The following is a 25,770-nucleotide window of genomic DNA, read 5'->3' on the forward strand; positions in this document are numbered from 1 at the left end:
GGATCCTCCCGGACCGGGAGGATCCCACATGCCGCGGAGCGGCTGGGCCTGTGAGCCATGGCCGCTGAGCCTGCGCGTCCGGAGCCTGTGCTCTGCAACGGGAGAGGCCACAACAGTGAGAGGCCCGCGTACTGCAAAAAAAAAAAAAAAACACAAAAAAAATGTTGTGAACAAATATTTAAAGAATAGCAGTCCGAAGTGACATCAAATCGTTAGCCTGCCCAGAGTAACAAGTTAATAGCCCACCTAGGGGGCTCCCATGTCTCAGTCCTGCCCCTGCGCTCATCGTGAATATAGAGTAAGCAATTATTGAGTGAACCAATAATACCAGATCAGGTTTCCCCACCCAGTTAGGAACCAAGGGTATGGAGGAGCAGGCCTGGCTCTCTGGAAGACCTGTGCACACATCTGCTGTACAGACACGGTGGGCCTGGAAGGGTGATAAGCAAAGCAGTGGGGACAGAGCCTCAGGCGTTGCCACCTGCTGAGATTCAGAGGCAGAGGCTAAGCCTTCACCCTTCAGAAAGAAAGGAGAAAATTTCATATTTGCCAGCTTACTCACCAAACATGACATCTCACAAGTCTGAATGCAGAAGTGCTGCCAAATTCAGCCTGACTGGCTACATTATAATGACAGTGAGTCAATGTGAATCAGTGATGGATCAATGCATAAATGCCACAGCAGTCTTAAATGACCTTAATATCATATCAAATTATGATTTCAAAATTCTTCTTTTGTACAAATTAACAGTATAATGCACCAGGAATAAAGCTGGGACCGGCAGAAGCGTCAAGATACCACCCAACAAGGATACTGTGTACCATGCTGTTCTGTGCCCATTTCTTGCCCAGTCCACCTTTCCCCAAGACCACAGGCTTTGGGAAGGTAAGGACTTTGTCACCCAGGGCCTGCCACATATGAGATGCTCCCTAAGTGTCGTAGTTCCACAGCCCTCTGTGCTATTATCAAGCTAACAATATTTCAGGTATAGGGATGGTTTCAGTCTCATAAAGCCAGTAACTTCTGATCGTGATCACTATAAGGAATGCTATATCTGCTCTACCACACTGTTAACCCAACAACAAAAATCAAATTGCCATGCATTGCAAATCAGACTAGTGTTTACATCAAGCTCATTTCTAACCACAAAACACAAAAGTTTAATGTTCACCAAGTACTGAATGACCGTTAAACACAAAAGATGTTTAAAATAAACACTGCTACTCACTCAACCCCCTCACCCCACCCCCAACAAGTAGTTGTTCCATACTGGTGCTTCTTTGGCATCGAGGGAATGGTGAGTGCTCTACCGTTTCTATTAAACTGCATCACAAATAGCTGGTCAGATGCCTCCCTGCCTCTCATTATGAGCTCTTAGAAGAGTTCAGTGTGCAAGACAGGAGCTAACACACAAGAAGTTCTCAGTAATTGTCTGTTGAATGGAGAAAGGTGGTGCGAGGTGGAAAGGGGAAAGCTATCATTTTACTGTGCACTTAGTGAGGTACATATTATGACCTCAACTCAACGGTGGGAAGGGTGAGGATGGGAGGAACTAAGAAGCTTGCTCAGGCTCAAGCTCACAAAGGAGAAGAATTCACACCATCTGCTACACCACCTCTCCAATAAGCTACGTTAAAAGGAGTTTTACATAGAATGTGACATCGCTTAAAAAAACACCGACAATATCTTTTAGAGAAACTGAAAGACACAATCTAAAAATCAGATCTATATAGTTTCCCTGTTCATTACTCAGTATTCCATCTAGTGAAAGAGAATCAACAACTGCTCCCTCCATCCTGCTTGCCTCTATTAAGTAATGAAGATCAACGTGAACAGGAGTGCATCTTACTGGCACAACCTCTTACAGAGAAACATTCACCCACCCCTGTAATGACAAGAGGAATAACCCAAGTTTAATCTGTATTTAAATGATCTTTTCCATGGGTTTTATTCCTGGCCTTCCTATTAAAATGTGGTTAGACTAAATTTATGCCACATCACCTAAATAGGACCTTCTTTCTGAATGACTTAATAAAGAAGTATCGCATGTCTTCAATCTGTTAGTTACTTTGTTAGGCTTAGTTCTTACCTGACACTCTTAGGAGGAAGGGAGTATAGCAGGATGGTTAAGATCAAGTTCTGACTGTGTCATTTACCATCTGCTTGATCTTAGGTAAACTAAGTATCAATTTTCTCATCTGTAAAATAGAGAAAATAATGGAGTTGTTTCAAGAATTAAATGAGATAACTATAAATCTAATGTTTAGCATAGCAGGAGGTACAAAGCAAATGCTCAAAAATGACAATTTATTAACTGAGTAGTAGGTTTATTTAAAGTGAATTCTTTAAAGGTTGGCTTTAAATTATCCTGTAAAGAGAAACCAGACTGGATATTAGGGGGTTTGGTTTTCCACCCAAGCTAGAGATTTCCATGCCATGTTTTGCAATGTATCACAAGACTCCAGTTACCAGAAAGTGTTGTGCAATATAAATATAAATGTAATTTACCTCAATTATTTAATATATGACACATAGGGAAGACCAAGTATCGTGAAGCCAGAACAATACAAGGTGATGCAACATTTTTAAAAAGTTGACCTGTGCAAGTACCCTCTACTTTGTGATGCAATGCCTGTCTTCCCAATCAAGATTCATGCTGCAGACAAGTCAGATATAGCCAGTACCACCCAAGGCCATGTTTTAAAATCTATAATCACAGATGCACAGCAATGTGAATGTGCTTCATGCCACAGAACTGTACACTTTAAAATGGTTAAAATCGTAAATTTTATATTACATATATTTTACCACACAAAAAAAAATCTATCATGTAAAACAGGAAGACTGTTCTGACTGCTTTAAAATGAACACAAATGGATTCCACAAAATAAATATACAGCGGGCCCCCATGTACTAGAAAACATACCAACACATAAAAATATTATTTTACTGTGTCAAATTTGCTTTGTCCATAATTCATAGGTTATTATAATAAATACTAAATATTTCATTATCAATTTTTTTTACCTTTAATTGGAAGGATTTGGGTGGGGGAGATATGTTCTCACTAATTTGCCTAGAAAAGGTGTGGGTCTCTTTTATACTAGATAAACAGCCATATATGAAGCTAACACATTCAAATATCTTCTAGTGACTAGCTAGGTAAACACACACATGAGATCTTTTTTTTCTCCTAAAATAACCACTGAAGCACCCACATGTTTACAGCAATCAATAATAACTTGAGATGAATTTGCAAAGTATTTGATCCTCTTGTTAATCTTTTATTTAGAGGTCAATTCAGCAGAAAGCATCTAGGACAGCCTTATAGGGTGCGAGTCGGGGTGAGGGAAGGGTTGGTGGTAAGGCAGAGAGATTGTGTGTGTGTGTGTGTGTGTGTGTGTGTGTGTGTGTGTGTGTAAGTGGTTAGAGAAGAGCCATCATAATCCTTTACCTTAGTCATAGCAGACATACTTATCAGGCACTTACACTAGTCAATCAATCAATCCCTGAGGCTTTCACAATAACATGTATTTTTGTAGGACTGCCTTGTTACTTCCTTGGCCTCTGGATTATGTGTGGTAGAAATGTCCATTCAAGGCACGAGTGAATAAAGGTAGTGATCCATATCAAATGAGAGACAATTTAATAGCAATAGCTGCTCTGCCTCTCTATAGGGCTATACTGAAGAAGGATGAGGGAATGTAGTAATGAAACGGGATGTTTAAATGAAGGAAAGTAACCATCACCATGGCACACAGAAGACGACTATGAGGCATCACACCCTAACAGAAAGAACCCTGACTAGGTGTCAGGAGACCCAATTTCTACTCTCTACTTTACATCTAACTGACAGAATAGTGTTGGGCAAGTCATCTCACATCATCTGACCTGACTTCCCTCACTTGTCATGTTCGAGAGACAGACAAATGATAGCTGGACCCTCCACTTCCTGCATTCCTCTATCCTGCGAGTTGATTAATTGCTGCTGGAGCTAAGGGAGACCCAATCTGAAGAAACTCCTATGGAGTGGTGAGAATCAAGAAGGGCTTTGAAAGAAGAAGGTGACAGCACCAGGAAAAGCATTAACCCGAAGATGGCTGCTGCATGTTTCCTTAGAAAGAGAGCACACTGAATGATCTGCAGTTGGAAACTAATAAATTGGGCTTGCCAAAAAGAGTAAAAGTGGGTCATAGCAAGAAAAGAAGGTCATCAGGTCAAGCATATGAGGAAAGCATTGATTTTAATTGAAGGGAAAAAGGTAAGAGGGAACCTTGGAAGGGTCCTAATACTACCATCTCTCAGGCAGCGGGGTTCGCCAGGATTCAGTCACTGACCAGTAGCTTCTCTGCTCATGCACATGCTCTCCTGGGATGACATCCTGTAGTCTTAAGAATTATCCAGGGCTTCCCTGGTGGCGCAGTGGTTAAGAATCTGACTGGCAATGCAGGGGACATGGGTTCAAGCCCTGGTCCGGGAAGATCCCACATGCCTCGGAGCAACTAAGTCCGTGCGCCACAACTACTGAGCCTGTGCTCTAGAGCTCGCAAGCCACAATTACTGAAGCCCTCACACCTAGAGCCCGTGCTCTGCAACAAGAGAAGCACTGCAATGAGAATCCTGTGCACCCCAACGAAGAGTAGCCCCCGCTCCCTGCAACTAGAGTAAGCCCATGCACGGCAATGAAGACCCAACGCAGCCAAAAATAAATAAATTAAATAAATTTAACAAAAAGGAAAAAATAAGATAAAGGAATTATCCACCACCTCCCTGTAGATGATTCCACAAAATTATATGACAAGCCCAGCTCCCTAATCCTAAACTGCAGAATCATCTCCCCGCTATCTGCCCAGCTATACACTGAGATGTGTAGAAAACAAACTCAGCACGTCCCAAACTGAACCTGCCATTTCTTCTCACACCCACACCAAACCTGCTCTTCCTGAGTGCCTGAATATTGGAAGCAACATTAACACTGAGAGCTGAATGATGTTGAAGGTTGACAGCGACATCAAGAGCTCAGGCACCTAACCCCAAACCTTCTTTTCCTCTATTTTCTGAAATCAATTGGTTCTTTTCTTAAACTACTCCCTTCTTTTGCATCCCTGCTACCACTGCCTTGGGTGGAGGCTGCCTCATCTTTGGGGAAGACAGCTGAAACATCCTCCTCTCTTCCCTTCCTTCGTCCCATTTCCATGTTGCAGCCAGAGAGCTCTTTCTAAAACACATCACCTCCTGATTTGGTTATTTGTTATTATAAGGACAATGTCTCAGGGAGGTGGTGGGGGGCAGCAGCTGGCACTGGAACACGACGGAAACGAGTGCTATCCAGCTTCTCTTGTGGTTTTATTAGCTCTTGCTATTTCCTTCCCAGGAATGCTAGTGTCTGACCACAAAAGGCTGGGCAGACTGGACATATTCTGTGATCACCACTCACTTGAGGACAGCTGGAATAGGAAGAATCACATGGCCACATGGCTCACCCTGGGCACGCACACAACCTCACAAGTTGGATATGGCTGCCTTTAACTTCAGCTCATGCTGCCCGTGTCATGGATTCTGATACAGTCTGGACTACTGCTGTGAGAGGAAGGAATTTTTAAAGCCTCTGGCTCTGTTTTTATCTACATGTTACTGGTGTCTATGCTCCCAGAGATCAGGCATTTTTACAGAAGTTTTATTCTGCTTCCTGGTCAGCAGCAGTCATTGCTAGGGCAGTCAATTCTGGAAGCATAGAGCCATGATCACTCCTCCTGCTGAGATGTTGCTCTGTGGATGTTCTGGAGCTGCTTTAAGTAACTACAAACTGCCCACTTTTTATTTATCTTCATATCTTTTGTTCCCCTAACCCTCCACTCCCCCCACAAGTGAGGGTGAGAGGTAGGGGCTGGTTTTCTCTGCTCCCGGTGTGGAAAATAGGCACTGGAACGATTCCCAGGCCCGTCTCCACCGCCATCTGCAGGGGCTAAAGCAAACCACTCGCCCAAGTCCAGGCCGCCATGTCCTCGGCTTCAAAATGTGGCCAATCATACTGGCCCTAAGCTGACAGTAGTGGTAAAAGAAATACTGTGGAAGCATTCTGAAATCATTAAAGGTGCACATAAATGTAAAGGGGAACTCATTAGAGAAAACCTTTTTTTTTTTTTTTTTGCCAGTAAAGTAATTTTAGAAGAGGATGCTTTTGGCCTTGGAGCATTATCCTAAACTGAAACAAAACAACCCATGGGGGCCTCCCTGGTGGCGCAGTGATTGCGAGCCCGCCTGCCGATGCAGGGGACACGGGTTCGTGCCCCGGTCCGGGAGGATCCCACATGCCGCGGAGCGGCTGGGCCCGTGAGCCATGGCCGCTGAGCCTGAGCGTCCGGAGCCTGTGCTCTGCAATGGGAGAGGCCACAACAGTGAGAGGCCCGCCTACCGCAAAAAAAAAAACAAAACAAAACAAAAAACAAAACAAAGAAAAACAACCCATGAAGTGAGTCTTATTTACACCATTTTGGTTCCAAGGAAACAAAACGGCAAGTGTTACAAGGTCACTGACACCCCCTCACACTTAAGTCCTACTACAAAGTCAGAAAGAGTTTTTTTAAAAGGCACAGGGGTCCAGGTAGAAATATGTGACCAAAACACAAAACCGGCAGTAGTCTCCTCACTGTGAGAAGATAATAACGCGAGCAGAAAGTTCTTCTCCAAATCCACCTTGCAATGATGGACTGAAAATGGACCATTCACACTATCAACTAGGGATTTAAAAAAGAAAGAAAAAAACAACACCTGCAACCTCTGGCTCACAGTGCCAATGAACTGCAGCCATGCCCGTCTGCCCAACCCAGAGAGGACTTTGAAAACATCACGGTCAGCCAAGACTGCTTATCTCTTCCAGCTCCTATTTTCGCTGGAAGAAGGTGTGGGAAGTAAAGGATTGAGCAAGAGAATTAAGAGAGAAATAGGTCAGTTTCGAAAAAACCAGCTCTTGTGTCATCGGTGTTTCAGGTAAAAAGTCCACTTTCACCTCGGTGTTAAATCAGTGCTTCATGTTTGCAACTTGGTTAATGGCTGCTGGTGGTCAAAAACATTGGTTTTCATTTGCTCCTCTGCTGGAGCAGAAAAATGTCTGGTCTCCATTTAGGATAAACATAGTGAGTTGTCTCTTTTTCCGACATTACCTTCTCTGGCACCACCTGGGTGTCCTGCAATGCAATCCTATCCTGATACTTAAGTGAGTGCAAGATTCCACAGGTCTAAGTGCTCAGTCCCACAAGGCTGCCCCCACTTTAGATGCCAGTCTCAAGTCCCAGTTACTCAGATTACCCACACTTCTGTTCAACTTAATTACAAATTCAGGGGCTCCCACAGCCCCCTCCTCAAGGTTGATAATTCACTAGAATGACTCACAGAACTCAGGAAAACCCTTTAGGTTTACAGGTTTATTGTAAAGGATACAACTCTGCACCAGTCAAACGGAAGAGATGCGTAGGGAAAGGTATTTGGTGGTGTGTGTGGGGAGGGTGAGCGGTGGGTGTGGAGCTTTCATGCGCCGTCTGAGTACGCCGCCCTCCCAGAACCTTGATATGTTCACTCACCTGGAAGCTCCCACACTCTGTCATTTAGGGCTGTTTCTGGAAGTTTCATTACATAGGCATCATTGATTAAATCACAGGCCATTGGAGACTGAAAATCTCTAGCCCTTCCCCCGTCCTCAGAGGTCAGGGGGTAGACTGAAAGTTCTAACCCTCTAGTCACCTGGCTGGCCCCTCTGGCAACCAGTCCTCATCCTGAAGCTCCCTAGGGGCCCATCCAGAGTCACCCCATTAGCATAAAGCCAGGTAGGGCTGAAAGGGGCTCATCATGAGTAATAAAAGACGCTCCTGCCAGGAAATTCCAAGGGTTTTAGGAGCTCTGTGCCAGAAACTGAGGGCAAAGACCAAATATATATGTATTTCTTATTATACCACTCATAGACGCCCACTGCATGAGACCAGTCTTACAGGAGGGCTAATTCTTATTCAGACTAGCTGCAATTTGAAACAGTGCCAAGCAGTCCACTTAGAAGGCCAAGCTCACCTGCAAGGGCCAAATAGAGCAGGCAGTCATTTAAGCCACGGAGGTCCTGAGTTAATGACTTAGAGGAGTTACTTCTTAAGGGACCCCTTCTCTGACCAGGCCCTTCACAATGTGTTCTTTTAGTTCTCTATTCCTTGTTTTCACAGCACTTAGCACACACCTTCGTGTAATTGTTCGATTAAGGTTTACTTCTCTCCCACTAAAGTATAAGCTCTATACTTTAGAGACATATACATGTATATGTATATACATGTATATGTCTCTTTAGAGAGACATATAAAAAGAGACATATACAGATGTCTCATGCTCATCATTGGATCCCCAGGGCTTAGTAGGCAGAAGCTGCTAGTAAATATTAAATGAACATTAAAAGAATTAAAATTAGAACCCCCTCCCCCACTTGCTTGGAGCAAAGACCAGAACAACTTCCTATAGTGACCACAGTATCTTATCTTCAAATCACCTAATTCCACATGACACGCAAAGGCCCCTGAATCCTTTAGGAGATAAAGTCTCTATTCCAGCCCTATCAAAAAGAGAAAAGAGATTTAGCTTAGCCATGGCCTTAAGAATAATTTGAGGCAGCTCTGGGGATACTGAAGTGATAAGAGTAAGGTCAGGCTTCTAAAAGAACCCACAAAGAACTAATAGGAATCAGGTAGATTGTCCACATTCCAAAGAAGGTGAGTGGTAGGGTTTCTGCACATTGGGTTGGCCTTGGGCTTTGGAATTCAGAGGACTCTGCAGCTTCACTTGGTGTTAGCGAAGAAGAGAAGCCATGTTCTCTCTGGAACTGTGATGGCTTCCCAGGAAACAAAAGCCACATTCCCAGTCTGGAGGTTTAACACATGGCTTCTAAACGAGGGCGGGGCTTTGTGTGGCTCAGGGACAAATCCAGCTGCACAGCATGCGTCATCTCCTGTCAGTGACCGAGTTTTCTCCTTCGTGCACAGCAAATGAATCTACGGTTATTTCTTAGCAACAGACTTGAAGGTAGAAGGACTGCAGCAAGAAAGCTAATGGTGTCTTTTCTTCCTGTCTCCATTTTTTTCCCTTAACCCCTACACAAGAAATAACATTTTTCTATTTACATTTGACAACATCGTGTGTTTCCACTGTGGGAAGTCTTATTCACTGAAGGAAGGCAACAACTTAGTCACTGTTAGTTGAACAGAGATAGAAATGAGGAGGGCCCTATGTGCCACCAACTTGTGTCATGGCCAGAGATGGGGTACCGAGAGGGTATAGGAGGACTGTCACATCTTGCATCCACTAAGTGTCCTCAACAGTCATGATCTAGCTTCTGCTGGGTGCAAAGCATCATCATCCCAGATTTTGAAAGGGACAGAAAGGTGTCAAACTCAAACATGAACTTCAAAAAGACCTTACGCTTTGGTAAATAAAGCATGAATACAAGAAAGATCAAACAAATGGATTACACAGTTATGTTTTAAGGCAATATATGCCAAAGAAATAATAGTCATTGCACAGGTGTTACGAGTTGGACCAAGAAAAATGCATGGGATTTATATAAATGGGAGGTGAAGGGATGAGGGGTAGAAGGGAGGATTAATATTTTATGTGAAGGAATGAGGAACAAGTAAAGAAGGTAGGAGGAAGCCAGGGTGAATTTAAGGAGTTAGTGAAGAGACATGTGTGGGTGGAATGGAAGTTTTGAGACAGTAATAATGGAGATAAGAGTGGAAAGTAGATTTGGGTCAAATAAAGTCTAGAATGTCAGGCTAAGAATTTTTCAAGACACAGCTCAGCCCTTAGCATATAACAGGCACCTGAGAAATAACTGTTTTGAAATAAAAATATCACTTGTTGAATTAACAGTCATATATTTTTATGAGAGCAGAAAGGAATTTAGATTTGATCGTACAAGCAGTAGGGAATCACTGATGGTATCTGAGCAGAGGAATGATGGAAAAAAATACATTTAAGGACATATTAGTGTATATTAGGGAAATGAATTTGAAAGCATCAGGAAGAATTCATTGGAAGGGATTTGAGAATGAGAGCAGGAAGCCTAATTCTATATTAGGGTATATATCAGATCACCTTGTAAAATAAAACATAAAGGACTTCGTAATTAAAATATCAAGTAGAAAAGTAGTTATGCTTAAAAAAATTACGCTTTCAGATTAGCCAGTAAAATGATGCAACTGGACAAAACAATTAGATTTTGAGGGAGCAGACTTTTCCTAAAAGTCTTAATTGATGTTTTCAAAAGAGAAGTGGATTTGATTAGGTTTTCTACACTAGATAGTACTTGAAAACTTTGGTGGAAATTAGATGCATTGGGATAAAAATATCAGTTCTAGAGTTAGTAGCCAAATATTTCATGCAATGTTATAACACATAAGAACAGTCATTTAAAACACACACACACACACACACACACACACACACACACACAATGGTGCCTGATACACTAGTGGCCACGTTAGATACACCCTAAGCAAGCCAGCAGCCCAAGAGTATACTGGGCCTTTCTTTTGGAAAAATCATTAGGCATTATGTCACTCACCATGCAATCAAACCTCTGTTTAAAATCAAGTTACAATTACTCTAATTATGGGCCTACATTTCACTTGATTCACAGCTGGTGCCTAATCAAACAGTTCTGTAGGCTTCAACACAAGGTAACTTAATTAAATTCAGTGGCAAAAAGTTTTTTTTTTTTTTTCCCCTTAAGTTTTCTTTAAGCAACTGACTTACCAATTTAGGCATCAGAAATCTTATTTCTATAAAAATTACTACATGAACTAAATCTAAATCAAACCAAAATGCATCCATTAAAAAACAATACTCATGTCTCATAAACACTTTGTTTAAATACTTCCCAGCAACAGCCTTGGGTGGACAAACCAGGAAGTGAAACCAAATATGATCACATTGTGAAAGCAGAGTAAAATGAAAGAGTACATTTGGAATTAGCTGAAGTACTATTAAGATTTCATTTAAAAACTCATCCCTTGGAAACATCAATTTAATTAAAGCAGTAATACGAGGAATTGCAAAAGCAGAAGTCTTCATTTTGTTGTCTGGCAATTTCCCTCAATGCGAATGCCTTTTCCTGTGGCCAGGTTGGCTCATCTGAAACGCTAGCGCTTACCTGGTGAATGCAGAACAGGGTTAAGCTATCATTTTCATGCTACTAAGTCAGCCCTGCAACAAAACAATCACAATCTTTAATGACTTACTTTGGAGAAATGTACCTTTTGCTTCTAAGGTAACAAGCAAATCCCATTTCTCCTAATTGTTTTACTGGGATTACTGTCATTCCCTGTATTTTACTTTAAATTATAAACTCCTTAAAAACAGGAACCATATTTTACAGTTGGATCAGATTGTTTTTTAACTGAGTATGAAGACTCAGTGACCCAGACATAGCAAGAGTTATAAATATATAACGATTATTCTTATTGTTCAAGGATAGTGTCATCAAACAAGACTTGTCACAGTTCATATTTTCCTTCTAGTCAGAATCATAAATCCCTGCACTCCACCACCATATCCTTCATTCCTAGAAGGATGCCTGTGGAAGAGGCAGCTAGAAGATACCTGTGCAAAAACAGAATGAAGTCTCACTATTATTTTTTATTCTTATTTTTGATTTTAAGCAGGATTTGAGTAAGCTTAATATGAGAAATAATGCAATATTTGTACGGGTATTTCTTAGCAATCTAAATAAGGTAGCTCCTAAACTACTTATGACTTCAGCAAGCAATCAGGTACCCCCGTCAGACACTGCACAAACACAATGCAAATGCGAACATCAGTGCTATTCTGCAGACAAAGCAGACACGCTGCTGCTACACACGAGAATGAAATTTAAAGGGAAAAATAAACTATGTAAGTAGTGACATCCATTGGCATGTATATGTGCCTGTATAAACATGTGTGTGTGCATAATAGTATACATAATCATGCGGGTAGTGAATTCGATAAACATTTGCTAGCCTACTCTGTGCAAGAAGTGTATTACTCCTAAGAAGATGAGGCAATTCTATTGCCATCGTGTAAATAGATTGAAGAGACTGCCTCCGAGTCTAATGAGCTCGTCTATGAACCCATAAGTCAGTATGGAGGCAGGCCAGCAGCCTAGGCCGTCTCCTTCCCTCTGGTCACCTCATTTTCTTCTGGTTACTCTCTCACTCCCTGTACTTTCACTCTAGTGCCTGATACTTTATGCTTGTAATTACTAGATTCTCTTGACAGGGGAGAATTTGTTGAACATTTGCCGTGGTGTGGGCTAAATAGGACAAGAAGGAATGACAGTCACTAAATGACAATTTATTTTACTTCTGCATTTCACCTCATACCTACCCTTAAAATACTCAAAGTTAGGGAGACGGGAAACATACACAAAATGAATAGGGAACAGGAATACATATAATCAAGGATTAAACAGTATAGTTGAGACAACAATGAGATACATCTGCATAATGCTTTAAAGTTTATGGAGCGTTTTTTTCCCGTAAGTCATTTAAATCACTCACTTGACTTTACGATAAGGATACCAGCTCAGAGAGAAAAAAATAAGCTGCCTAAGTCAGATGTCTGGTGAACAAGAGCTTGATCCCATAACTGACACCAAATATCGTGTTGTTCTCACCATCAGAAGTTGCCTCTCACAAAGGCCAACAATTATAGTTCAGGGAAGGGAGAAAGCAGCACAGCTGATGTGCGTCTGAGCCTTTCGGGATATGCAGGAGCTAGATCAGGAAGGGCAAGAGCAGGGTGTCTTGAGTGGGGAAGAGCAATGAGGCAGCAGGTCCCACTGGGGAGGGAACCTTCACAGCCAGAGATGACTTCACAAATAAGTGAGGCACTTAGGACAGTTAGGACTCAAGATTCCAGAATGAAGAGTATGGCTTGACCTGACTCACAAAAGAGAACCATTATAGATTCTAAAACAGAATGCAAGCAATGTTTTAGGAGAAGTAACCTAGTGGGGCACGGGAGATACACTGGGGCAGGAGAAGGGAGGGGAGGCAGAATGGAGGCAAGGGTACCAGGTAGGATCCTACTGCAGTAATTCAATAACTGAGTAGTCAGGACCTGAACAGGGGAGTGTCAGTGAAAATGACAGGAGTGAATTTAAGTAGCAGTAACAGAAAAAATCAGACACTATTGGCTGATGGGAGAGATGAGGAAAGGAAACAGGAATAAAGTTGGGTGAAAGGCTTGATCATAAAGTGTGTTAATATTCCAATATTCATTGGAAGATCAATGAGCAATCTGGTGAATTTGCTCTTTCACTGTGAATCAAGGATAATTTACTAACATAATTAAGGTTTTATACCTTTATTAGGGATTTGGTGTAGCTAAGTTTTGACCAAGTACTGCTCTTGGGAGTGAACCCCGTGGAAAAGTTGAAGAAGGTGAGGTAAAAAGGCCATTTAGGTTCAGATCATAAAGAGACTTGGGTACCATGCTACGGAATCCATGAAGGTTTTTATACAAGGAAGTGAAATGATCTGGTCAGTGTCAAATTTCAAATTTAGAAATTTAGTATTTGCTGCTTTGATAGCAGCATGGAGGGTTCATTAGAAGGGGGAATGTACGATATAGGTTAAGGGACCAGATCAATAGTCCAAGGGATAAAAACAAGAAAGAAGGCTTGAACTAAGATGTGACTAAGCGTGAAGGGAAGGGGGGATAAAAGCAAATACTTTTAAGCACTTTTAAGTACCATCATTCTTTAGTACTTTCAAGAAGGTACTCTGCTAAATAGTTTATGGGCATGGATTCTAGAGTTACTCAGGTGTTGATCAGGACTGGTGGCAGACTACATATTAAGCCAAGACTCAAGGACAAGAGAACACCCTGGTTTTGGCCACAAGGTCAATGGTGAAAATTGGTCAGTGGAGGCTGATGAATGTGGTTTTTAAAAACACTGAGTTTGCAGTACCTGTGGGTCATTTAGGTGGTGAGGTCTAGTAGGCAGCTGGAAATAAACTGGAGCCCTGGGGAGAGGAGAACATATGTGTTTGTTAGACTGTTCGTTTTTGCTGCTGACCTTGGCCAATGTTGGATTTAAAGACTTGCACTTGGTAATTTGGAATAGAGAAGTAAATGTAGATTGAGTCCATCTCCTGCATAAAGGAGTTAGTTCACTTAATACTTGCCTTTGTGAATATTTCTATTTAAAGATGAGACAATTTAATTTTTTATGAAGGCAATCAAATTGACTAAAACATGTCTATATGTTATAAAACACACACACACACACACACACACACACACACACACATCTCTTTGTGTGGCTTCTACTTGTCTGCCCAACTGGAGGTAAACAGGACTGGAAGATTTTTTTTTTTTGTGGTACGTGGGCCTCTCGCTGTTGTGGCCTCTCCCGTTGCAGAGCACAGGCTCACGGACGCGCAGGCTCAGTGGCCATGGCTCACGTGCCCAGCCGCTCCGCGGCGTGTGGGATCCTCCCGGACCGGGGCACGAACCTGTGTCCCCTGCATTGGCAGGCGGACTCGCAATCACTGCACCACCAGGGAAGCCCAGGACTGGAAGATTTTAAATAACTTCCAGGCTCCCTGCTGTAGGTGCTCACTACCATCCTGATCATGAATGGCCAACTCTCTAACAAAATGTGTAAGGGCATATTTTTCATTGTACTTCAGTGTAAAAAAGCTGCCCTCCCACGCTACTTAAACTTCATTTTGTGCTTTAAACCTGCTGGTTGGTTGTAGGAACAGTGAATATATTTAGCTCATCAACAGAGTTAATAGAAACAGGAAGGAATTTCAGATGTGGTATGTTTTGTATTTTTATAAATATCAATCTTTCCTTTGCTAGCTTTGATAGAATTGGGAAATGTATTCTTGGGGAATCCAATTCTGAAGAATACTTCTTGTTTTGTTCTTCTCTATGTAATTTATCTCTGTCTAATGTACTATATAATTATTTTGTCTATTCTCTGTGTCTACCCACTAGACAGTAAGCTCCAAGAACACAGACCTTTTATCTGTAAGGTTCAATGATGTATCCCCAGCTTTTAACTCAGATAATAGGAGCTCAATAAATAATTGCTGAGTGAATAAATCACAGTCCTATGATTACTGTACTTCAAGAACTTGACGTGTTTTTCCTTAGCAATCATGACTCAATCTCCATGTTCCAACTTCATCTTGAACCACGCTTTCTATTTACATACTCCAGAGAAATTCTTTTAGGACCTGTATCATGGTGGGATTCTGCAGGGCATTGAAGGTTACTGGTACAAAGAAATAAACGTGGGGGAAACTGTAGCCAAGTGTCAAAACCTCCTAGGTTCTCCAGGTGATTCCTCTGCGTAGTTCTGTCTTATAGGGAAGAGTTATGATTCTTCTACCCTCCTACTCTGACTTCTGGTTTCCTGATCTCGATTCCTGTTTTCAGCATCGGCTTCAAGCTAGACTTCCTTTCGGTATTCTGACCCCAGCTTACCTGAGTTTGACATCTGTTATTTTCATTGCTTGACATTTTGATTTTGTGGGGGGGGGGGGGGGGGGGGGGGGTTAAACCTAGAGAATGGTCGAAGCCTGTATTTCTTACACAGCCTAGAAACCCACATAACTTAAAATTATAAGATATGATAGACTACTTTCCCCTCAAGGTTCTTATTGCCCTTCCCTGTCCCCCTTATAAATCTAATAATTTCCCCACCACTCTGTCTGATGGGCTAATCACCGTGACCACTTGCATTCCTTATTCTACATAAATTTTTTTTCTGGTCAACTACATTTGGTAAGTAGGAATTATTATACAATCAAAGACACAAAGAAAACTACTACCGTTCTCCAGATGCATATTACGAATGAAATTTAAAAGGACTTCAAACTTAGAAAAAAAGAGATGTATTCTAAGGTACAAATTTATGCTACAAATTATCCATTTGATGTCTAGATATATACTAGAAAAAATACTGTACTTCTGCACTTTTTGTGAGATGTACTCAGTATACAACCTAGGCTACGTGCTTTAAGTCATTGGATTGGGTCTAATTTAATTCATAGGCCAACAATTCCAAACGCATCAATTCTACCAGCAAGGCAATGTTTAGAAAGGCTCTCTTCATCTGCAGAGAAGACAATTCACTTGACAGCACTCCTTTCTTGAGAAATGACTCAAATCAGTTAGACTGAAAATAAATCTAGAGGGTACACAGCTGTCATACAGCCCAAAGTAGCAATAACTCTGAGCAATAACTTGATTCATTTTTCCCTATCTGTACAACTGGTTCTGCAAACAGGATTGCAATCCAACAATGCATTTTTGCCCCACTGTGAAGAGAGAGCTTTTCAGTGCCCGTGTTGGATTCCTTTATACTTACAGGTATGGTAAACTGCACAGAGTGATTCCTTGATTTTATTTAATGAGAAACAGACATTTAAGCTCAATGATCTATGTCAACCACTTACAAATAAGGTCTCTAAAATTAGAGAATAATATTTTATCAATGTTAGCATCAAAGTCTGAGGGACAGACAGGTACCAGATTGCCTCCTGGGTATAGGCAACTTATGTATTTATATTGTAACATTCCTTAATTATTAACTTTTTATTATGGAAAATTTAAAACATACACAAAAGTAGAGAGAGTAGTAGTATAATGAAGCCCATGTGCCCATCACTCTGATACAACAGTCATGATACCCACTCCAACTGGATTATCTCAAACAAATTCTAGACATTATATTTTATCTGGCTTATTTCAGTATGCATCTCCAAAAGGTAAAGAGTTTAAAAAATATAACCACAGTATCATAATCATACCCAGTAGTGTGCTGGTAGGTATTTTACAACCAGTTCTCTGGCCAGGGGGGCGGGGAGGGGGGAGGGGGATGGCTCTGATTTGTAGTCTTTGCCAATTTCCGTGGGGTTGATAATAAATGTGCAGCACACATTCAGTACCTCGACTATGCAGAGACATTAGCTATAAATAACCTTAAGAGCACAGATAACAGCAAATTATAGAAAAATTAGTAGGAAGTGATAAATTTTGGGTGTTACTTTTATTTTAATACTTCAAGTTTGTATAATTTTTTAATGGTTGTGTTTAACAACTGGCTTGCAAAATTCCTGAAAACATAACAATCGTCTCTCGTCAACTCTAGCATACCACTGAATCACATGCAAATAATTAATAATTCCTTAATATTACCAACTATCCAAATTTCTCTATTTTTCCTCAGCAATAGAGAAACATTTTAAGCAGGAAGGAAGAGGGAACTTTGCTTCAGAAAGCTACAGCAAAGAGTTAGGCTTTCTAAACGGTTGGGTGCTTCTGTGTGTAACTGTCTGCTGTTAAAGGCTGTTTCCAGGAGGTTAAATTAGGTGCCGTCATGCATATGTGCCTCTATATTACTGGGCAATCAGCAGTGTTTTTATTTCGCTTTTACTGCCCATTCTCAGGCACACGAGAGAGAGAGTTTAAAAAAGAGTAGAGAAGGAACTTGGCAGATGGGAAAATAAGTCCTTTCCAGGTAAACAACCATAAAATGATGGAGTGTTCTACGAGAAAGATTCCTAAGATGTGACACCTTCTGTCACACCACCGTTGAAACTCAGTTTGTAAAAGCCCTCTTTAAACGTGCCTTCCAGAACTGAATAAGGCATGTCAGGTGTGGTGGCGTCTAAGACACCCCCTAAGTGGGTCTGCTGTCATCCCTGATGAGGATGCCAGGCTGCACTGTGACCCCACCTTCAGCTCATAGTCAAGTCCAACTTAAGTCTCGTAAATGAACTAGTGTCTACCGGCATTCACCCAGACTCCAGAGTGTACATTCATGAACTACCTCCCACCACCAAATGCGTTTCCGAACTATCTTTCCAACATCATTTCCCACTGTGCCTTTGAACAAACCCTTTATTCCAGATAGGCCAGCCTACCCACTGTCCAAAAATACTACATACCATTTTTATATTTTAAACATTTTATTATGAAAAATCCCTAATATAAAAGTATAAATAATAGTATAAGGAAGTCCCATGTACCCTTCACTCAGCTTCAACAATTATCAACTCATATCACACCCATGCCCAGGATTATTTTGAAGCAAATCCTGGACGTATCATTTCACAATTATTTCAGTACTGCATACATTCTGTCCCGTACGTCTCTGCTCAGATATTTCCCTTCCACCCCCTTCACCTTTCCAAATTCTATCTCATCCTGCCAGGCTCAGTTTGGGTCTCACTTCCTACATTGTTTCCACTGAACTTGTCACTTAGTTATATGTCTCCTTGGGCATCTCTCTTATTGCTGTCCTGCTGTTCTGTACCTCCACCTCCTAAGCTGTATACTCACAATGTCATTAGCCTGGAAAGCAGGAAACTGCTCTCACTACACAGACAGTGCAATGATAATGCCTAGTAGAAAGAGTACCAAAGAATAACAGCCTGGTTTTAGAAAGTTTATTAAAATTTGGTACACCAATTTCACACAGCATATTGACTCAATTGCTTATATGGCAAACGTCTCATGGCATAGAACAGGGTGTGCCGACAAAGTATGACAGGCCAGAAAGAACACTAGACATGAAGCTAAAAGAACTAGCTCTTCTCCTAGTCCTTCTGTTTGTGTGTCATGTTGGGTTATATTGAGTGACTTCTCAAAGTTCACCTATAAAATAGGAATTAACTGTAGCCATTCTCTCTCTCTCTCTCACTGGACTGTCAGAGTCAAATGCGATTATGTATGTAAAGATGGCCTTGTAATTATAAAGCATGTTGTTGATACACATCATTACCTGTAAATGCAGAAACGGCTGGCCATCTGATTTGATAATAAGAAAAACTATTGCTTTGGATCCTGAATATATGAGAATAAATTTAAGCTCTCAACAGGGAAAATGGGAATGTGAAAGATAGTACAGAGATCAGATGGGATTTAGAACCAACAAAATTAACCCTAGAGGAATTCAAGAGCATACCTAGATTCTAGTTCAAACACCACTGCCTTATAATTAAAACAGACCAATTAAAGGACCCCGAAAAAGAGACTGCAAAGGAAGCAAGATATACTGTCAGCTATTTAAGAAAAATTCGTGTTACGTTACTTAAATGAAAAGGCAAAATTCAACATCTGATGCCCTCCTTCAAATAAAACTGCAGAATTATCCCCCAAAATGGCTATAATTCTGAATTTATTTTCTCCTAGGACATTTTCAAAGTCTTTGACTTCTCAACTTTTCCTTTTGTTTTGTCAAAGAACAATCATTACTATCACTCTGCAAACATTTATCATATTATACTAAACACTACTTAAATTACAATAGAATTGAGGTCTCTCCTTCCTCCAGCAGAAAAGAGGATAGATGGCTTTATCAAAAAAATGCTGTTTTGCAACTGACACTGCTAGCTGTCATTGGAGTCCTGTGAGAGACAGGTTCAGCCTATCTAAACCATCCATTAGAATATTAATATTATACGTTTTCTTGCAAGTAAACGAAAATTACAAGGGGTGAGGAAAAGGCTTAAATTTTTTAAAACTCTGGATAATCTGGGCCAATGTAGAAAAAAGGGTTTTTCAACTTTGGACATTAACAGAATTTAGCAATAGTTGGTAAAAACAACAGCTGCTAAGCCTGGTAAACCCACATGAGGTTATTAGGTCAAAAATCACAGAAATACAGGGAACATTTCAAAACTCCCAGCACACTGACAACAAAGCACCAAAGTGAAATCTCATTAGGAAAGGAAATGGTTTTAGAAAGAACTTTTTTTTTATAAGACTGCTGCACCATGTGTAACATCTCTGAGGACTTCACTAGAGAGGAAAAACACAGAATCAAGAGTGAACTACAGAACAGTTTCCTTCCTCTGTTCCCCTTCCCCTCTCATCATTCTCCAATGCACACACCAGGCAACTCTCTGCATCCTTACAACCCATTCTCCATTCACAAAAACACTGATACAGAGATTTTAAAAAAACCATCATTTTTCAAAAATGAGATCACATTGTTAGAATAAACTTTCTCTCGTCTAGGTCACTTTAAGATAAGGAAACTACCAGTCACTGATTCAGTCACCTTCATGCAGAACAGGAAAAGAAACAAAGGAGCTCCAAGGCTTCTAACAGATAAAAATGAGAATTTTATGCTATCTAGATTTATGTGGCTTTTGAGTATTGTTACCCATGCTGATCAATTATCATGAAAGACTTTTCAAAGTTAAAGTCTACATATTGCAAAATATGCATTAAAAATGTGAAGGACCATACTTGTTTTACTTGTTCATTTGCTGAATAATTCAAGGTTGAATTTCAGAGAATGTGAAGATTGAACAAATTTCAGGCTATAACAAAAACTTAGAGGCTTTTCCAATCTGGTCCTGGGACAGCTATAATTTCTTCTAATTTGTAGTGTTCCTGTACAATCAATAACTATATAAAAGCCAAATTTTCCAGCATTAGGTAATTTGACTCTAAAAATAACCAGGAAAAAGTCCATTTACGCCTAGTTAACTGAAACAACAAATTATAAATCATCAAAAGACAAATCAAGTGGAACCTACCCTAATAGTTCTTCCTAGGTAGATAAGACAAAACAAGCCCAGTGTTTTGTGAGGCCCTTACAAGCAGCTGACGTGAGGCTGAAGTAGTCAAGTTCGCTCAGTATATTGTAACACTCAGTTGTGGAAGCTAATGCTCACTCACCACAAGATAACCAACCACATGTAAATATTCTTCTAAGCCCTTTATATCAATTAACTTATTTATGCTCCCAACAACTCCATGAGGTTATCTCCACTTTACAGATGAGGCAACTGAGACAGAGCTATGGGATTTATCTGTGCCTGCACAACCAGTAAACTCGTAAGACTGGCAAGAATGTGAATAATCTTCAAAGACATCTCTGAGGGGAATAAAAAGTAGCTCAGCTCAATAAAACGAACAGCACACTAAACGTACATTCATTCATTCACCCCTTCCTTCAGTCATGGGCGTAGCAGGAGGAGTCAGCAAAATGACTAAGGAGAGTGAACTCTTATCCTGACTAACATCTACCTTATTTGCGAGCTAAGCTACACAGTCTCTCAGAACGCCAGCTTAATCGTAAAAATAGACATAGCTCTACCTGGCCTTTTTCCCTTCACGTTGATGATAACATCAAATGCAATGGATACTCCTTTTGCCCAGGAGGCTTCAGAAAACAACTGCCCATGAAGGAGTAAACTCCTGGCAAATACAAGCCCAGCTCCCCCCATAAAACCTACCCAACGTGCCCACAGTTTTCAAGCCTTCTGGGAAACAAGGAACTGTCCTGTGTGGAGTGATTACCTGCTTTCCACAGACTTCTCCTGTGCAAAAAGAGTCATTATTCTTCCCACAGAACACACACTACTTCTCCCAAGTCTTCTCTCATTTCTAGTAAGACACTCATGTTTAGAAGCTGTCTTAATCCATTCGGGCTGCTATCACAAACTCCCATAGACTGGGTGGCTCAATCAACAACATTTATTTCTCACAGTTCTAGAACCTGAGAAGTCCAGTACCAAGGTGCCAGAAGATTCAGTGTCTGGTGAGAGCTCACTTGCTGGTTCACAGAAGGACCTCTTCTCGTTGTGTCCACACATGGTTGGAAGGGCAAGGAGCTCTCGGAGGCTCTTTCATAAGGGCACTAATCCTATTCTTGAAGGCTCTACCCCCATAACTTAATTACCTCCCAAAGACACCCCCCCCAATACCGTCACCTTAAGGGTTAGGTTTTAACATACGAATTTTGCGGGGGACATACTCAGCCTATAGCAAAGCTATGATTTTTAAAGTTGTGCTAATATAAGTACATTCACTGGTAACCTGAAATTTGAGCATTTGGGGGACTCCATAAATAATCAGAAGGAACTTAGTCCCTTCCTTCTACAAAAAACTGAAAAGTTATAAATTATAGTAAAACTAGTAAAACTTCAGTAAGCATAGATGGACTTATGTAATTACCATGGGATGCTTGTGATGAAAGAAAATGAGAATATGTACTCCTATGACCTCTTCCTCAAGTTTTTTTCATATGAGCCTCCTCTGCTCCATCCCCACTGCCCTACTGGGTCTCCCAACATGACCTCTCACATCTCCAACACATCCTCCACATAACGGCCAGCATCACTTCCCAAAACAAATCTGATGTTACCTTCTGCTTCAAAACCTTCCTTGTGGCTCCTGGGCTCCTCCTGATGAAGCTGAGTTCTGCTTATGGGGTTAAAAATGTATCTCTAAGGCCACCCCAGGCAGAGGCTGAGCCAGAATCAGCACTGGGAGTTCCAACTCCCACTCTAGTCTCCAGTGTTCTCATTCTTGCATTCATGACACGAAGGGGAATAGCTGACTTTGGCAGGGAGGGCTACACTGGGTATATATTTAAAAAACTCAAAGTGTGAGATTGATTCCAAGCATATTTTCACATCAGTGTAAGAGACATTATAGCAGATAAAACTGGCAAAATACTACTTCATCAGGCAAAAAGAAAGGAGCCACATGGCCAAAGAAACAAGAATTTAGAGCCAAAAAGAACTTCAGGCCCTCATGCCACAATGCAACAGACACATAGAATGTTCACCTTCTTTAGCTCCAAAAATTTGATTCACATCCCATGACTTTACATACTAAAACATTGTGCTAAAAACTATTTTCCCTCTACATAAAACACAAACATAAAACATAAGTGATGCGTAAGTGTTTTATAAGTGATTATAAAACATAATATTCGGGGCTTCCCTGGTGGCATAGTGGTTGAGAGTCCGCCTGCCGATGCAGGGGACGCGGGTTCGTGTCCCAGTCCGGGAAGATCCCACATGCCGCAGAGCGGCTGGGCCCATGAGCCATGGCCACTGAGCCTGCGCGTCTGGAGCCTGTGCTCCGCAACGGGAGAGGCCACAACAGTGAGAGGCCCGCGTACCGCAAAAGAAAAATAAATTAATAATAGTAATATTCAACTTAAAAATAAGTGTCTGGAAATTGGAATTGGTTAATTGGAATATTTTATTTAATCTTTGGGTATTTCATTATGGGTGTCTAAGAACCTGATACTTGAAGATGTAATATATGAAAGAATGAACATACATGTGGGAAGGTTAAAAACTACCTGTGGGCACCTTCTCCCAAATCTTATGGAAAACACTAATTTCCATAATATAGAGAGAATATTTAATTGTAATTCTAAAACAAGCACAAAATAAGTGCACATTAGCTTAACCACTTATTTTTAAAAATTCAATGGATGGGAGCAAATACTGCAAGCTATCAGTAATCAAGACAGATTTTTATTTAATTTTTTAAAAAGTCTAATACTGATAAATACTTTGAAGGGAGGAAAACCTAAGCTGGCAAATCTCCTCTACTGAATGATTAACTTGAACGATACTAACTCAAGCACTGGATTAACAACTGGTAAACCGTAAAACCAGCCCAAGATTCCTCCCATGTAATATGCTTCAGTAGATTTGTCTTTTGCAGTGGGGTGACTCTGTGGCATTAATTTCTGTACTACATCCCCTCCACAGGCTCCTAATGCTCTTTGCTCACCTTCATGATTATGGGTAAAGAAAGGTCTGGTGAAGTGTAGAACAATGGGAAAAGTAGGGCCTGAATCAGCTCATAACCCCAGTGCCCCCTCCCCGTTGGGTTGGTCCAGTTCTACCACCAATAAAGAACCACCCATGCCTGAAAAAACCCAGATCCCTTTTTTAGCATTGTGAACCATGTAGGAGATGCTTATTATATCTGCTTTGTTCTCTATTTCTACGGTGCCCATCACCATAGCAACAAGGCACACAGATGGAAAAGTAGGCTAGAAATACCTAGAAATGGGGGTGGGGATGGGGGCTATGGAAGAAAGGGCCTCTTACTGGTTAAGAGAGAAAAAGGCTAGAATTCTTCTATCAACACAACACTACGGGGCACTTCTAATGGAAAAAGTAGGTTTTCTTTGCAACAACAGAAAGCAGCCTAAGAACTCAATAAATACCAGTGCTTGTAGGAGGTAGAGTGGCTAACTTTTGGAGGTTTTAAAGCCAGGTCTATTTTATTAGAAAATCTTGTGTGCAAATCAAAACCTTTACACAGCATTCAATTTTGGAAATTACACATTAGTTCCACAGCCTGGATGATTACTACTTAAAATTTTTGGTTATTTTGTTGTACTAAAAGTTGAGACATCTGTTAAGGAAGTGTGGCTGGGAAGATAAGTTGATACAATGAACATTTTCCTGAAAGTGACAAGTTTATCTTCCAAGTTTTTGTACAAAATATCCCCAGAGGAAATCACTGGGTGGAGTGGTGAGGGTGACTGTTGTTTCACCCTAGGGAGTCCCTGTCCCCGTCAAAACTGGGACAAGGCCTTTCCCACCTCCAGCCCCTCTGCTGTCTGTAAGAACATCTTCACACTCCAAGGTCTCTACTTTGGTTTTTGTTTGTCTTTTCCTTTTCTACTGCCAGCCTGAGTCCTCCTTGTTCATAATTTTCTAGGACATTTGGAATGCTTGGGATATTATTTATATTGTTACTGGTCAGGAAATAGAACAAGGAGCCACACTGGCCACATAAGCTACTTGGGGAGGTTTTCTACGTAAATAAAAATGGTGTATATATTAAAAAACAAGAGATGCTTTATGGACCAAACTGAGAGAGTTTAACACTAGCAACTTAGAGAGTTTAGCAGAAAACGCAATGGACAACTTTATGGGAATCTCAGGTCCTTGACTCAGCCGCTAACTAGCTGTGGCACTGGATGATTTTTACTTTGCCTTTTTCAACCTTAATGTCTTATCAGTAAAAAGAAAAACTGAGATGGAACAGGGATATGAACTTGAGGTGTTCTAAGGATGATTTCAAGCCATGTTAAAATGTTATGCATATGTGTGTAGTATTCTGGGAAAGACCCCCAAGGATACCTATAATATAAAAAAGGTTAAAAATCGATACTCTGTAAGATCTCTTCCACACAACTCTAGAATACCATGACTTGAATCAACTTACCCAAATAAACTCAAGGCTTTGAGCTCAGACTCAGGTGAATGTAATACTCAGGTCTTCTCAAAAGTCCTCACCCAAGGGACGCTCTCCCTGACCACCCTGTGTCACCAACCACTACCAGCCGCCAACCGCTCTCTAGCCCTGTACGCTGCTTCATTGTTCATCAGAGCACCCAGTACATGATATTATATGTTGGATTTGCTTATCGTCTATCTTCCCTCCTCTAGGATGTACGCTCCATGCTGTTTTCTTCATTGTTGGATTTATTCTCAGTGCCTGGCAAATATTAAGTGCTCAAAATATATTGAATAAGTGTTTTCTTAATCCATAAAATGAAGCATGGCAGACCCAAAATTCAAATACATTTTTTTTCTTTTAAAAAATCTGGCGGGGGGGGGGGTGCTTCCCTGGTGGCGCAGTGGTTGAGAGTCCACCTGCCGATGCAGGGGACACGGGTTCGTGCCCCAGTCCGGGAAGATCCCACATGCTGCAGAGCGGCTGGGCCCGTAAGTCATGGCCGCGGAGCCTGCGTGTCCGGAGCCTGTGCTCCACAACGGGAGAAGCCACAACAGTGAGAGGCCCACGTACCGAAAAAAAAACCAAAAAACAAAAAACTGGGCCCTGCTAAGAGCAATGTACTCTACTAAGCATTTTGTGAGCGTGTCTGTCTTACTTAATCTTCGTATGATCACATTAAGGCAAGCTTTTCAATTTTTAGAGCCTTCTATAAAGTA

General features: G+C 41.1%; 1 protein-coding gene across 2 annotated transcripts in view; it reads right to left on the reverse strand.

Moving 5' to 3' along the window:
- The window catches only part of LRRC8B (leucine rich repeat containing 8 VRAC subunit B), a 74,726-nt gene that overhangs the window by 37,628 nt on the left and 11,328 nt on the right, over positions 1-25,770 (reverse strand). Inside the window, exon 2 of one of the 2 annotated variants that reach the window (XM_029229405.1) lies at positions 2,091-2,199. The exons of the other annotated variant lie outside the window; for it this stretch is intronic. The gene's annotated coding sequence lies outside the window, so the exon portion shown is untranslated. The remainder of the gene's footprint in view (positions 1-2,090; positions 2,200-25,770) is intronic. 2 annotated transcript variants of the gene reach the window in all.

The sequence above is a fragment of the Monodon monoceros genome, unplaced genomic scaffold (assembly GCF_005190385.1).
Source record: "Monodon monoceros isolate NGI ecotype Baffin Bay Population unplaced genomic scaffold, NGI_Narwhal_1 Super_Scaffold_18, whole genome shotgun sequence".
Lineage (NCBI taxonomy): Eukaryota > Metazoa > Chordata > Mammalia > Artiodactyla > Monodontidae > Monodon > Monodon monoceros.